Here is a 1,238-nt window from a genome sequence, read left to right on the forward strand (position 1 = left end):
GGACACTTTATGCTTCGTCTCTAAGCGGCGGCTTGCTCCTCCCTACGGGGAACGGGTATACGCGCACAGCGGCGGCTTACGTTATGGCAGTCATGGATGCCTTACGTTTCCATGAAAAGTGTGTTCCTCCCCTGGTCCACGCTGCTTCGGCAGTCCTGGGTAAGATAGTTAGTTCTAGCTTGCCCTATGTGGAAGAGGACACGTAGACTTACTGTGGTGTGAAGTATAAGGTTCAGTTCTCCCCTGGTCCACGCCGCTTCGGCCGTCCTGGGTAAAATGGATTAATCCAGCTTGCCCTATGTGGAATGAGGACACTTTATGCTTCGTCTCTAAGCGGCGGCTTGCTCCTCCCTACGGGGAACGGGTATACGCGCACAGCGGCGGCTTACGCAAGTTAGTCACCCTCGGCAGTGGATCACTCGGCTCATGGATCGATGAAGACCGCAGCTAACTGCGCGTCATAATGTGAACTGCAGGACACATGAACATTGATAAGTTGAACGCATATTGCACGTCGTGGGAACCTACCATGATGTACAGATGACTGAGCGCTTATATTTGAGAAATGTATCGCATACATTTAACTACGCCGTGACACCCGTCACGAGACGTGCACCATGATGTTAACTAGGGTCGCGACGACCCGCTAGCATTAAAGAACCCGTGGTTTACAATATACTGGCATTGGAATTCGAAGTATTTAGAGCGTCCGTGTTCCCGCGTGAGGCGGAAGTACGAGGAGAAGGCGTGCTTGTGGTGTCTGTGGTGGTGTTTACTGATGTCTAGCTTCAGCTTATTTATTTATTTAAATAGAAGCGAAGATGTCAAAGTAGCGTCGAAGCAGCAGCGGTAGCACAAATGATTCAAGTATGGAAGTTGACCAAAGGAACACAAACAAACTAGCGTATGGGCAATGGAAGGTATCAGTGAGTTAAACCACACGCGGGCTAACAGCCCGTTAACCGAGTCCAACGGTACATATTGGACATTGAAACAAAGTAGTCGCAAGCCAGATGTGACGATAACAACCGCAAGGTACATAAGCCTCAGTTCATGTGTGACAACCCCCTGAATTTAAGCATATTAATAAGGGGAGGAAAAGAAACCAACCGGGATTCCCTGAGTAGCTGCGAGCGAAACGGGAGAAGCTCAGCACGTAGGGGTGGCGGCCTGTCCGTCTATCCGATTCCGTGTACTGGTGCGTCTCACTATCCGTCATCTTAGCGCTTTTCAAGTCC

At 50.2% G+C, this 1,238-nt stretch overlaps 2 non-coding genes across 2 annotated transcripts in view; both read left to right on the forward strand.

The window, feature by feature from the left end:
- Positions 1-399: 399 nt before the first annotated feature.
- LOC131270943 (5.8S ribosomal RNA) lies at positions 400-554 on the forward strand. The gene has a single exon (XR_009179934.1). It is a non-coding gene; the product is annotated as a 5.8S ribosomal RNA (ribosomal RNA).
- Positions 555-1,041: 487 nt separating this feature from the next.
- The window catches only part of LOC131270940 (large subunit ribosomal RNA), a 4,089-nt gene continuing 3,892 nt past the window's right edge, over positions 1,042-1,238 (forward strand). Inside the window, exon 1 of the ribosomal RNA XR_009179931.1 lies at positions 1,042-1,238. This exon is cut by the window's right edge and continues 3,892 nt beyond it. This is a non-coding gene — a ribosomal RNA (large subunit ribosomal RNA).

Source organism: Anopheles coustani, assembly GCF_943734705.1.
Source record: "Anopheles coustani chromosome X unlocalized genomic scaffold, idAnoCousDA_361_x.2 X_unloc_75, whole genome shotgun sequence".
Taxonomy (NCBI): Eukaryota; Metazoa; Arthropoda; class Insecta; order Diptera; family Culicidae; genus Anopheles; species Anopheles coustani.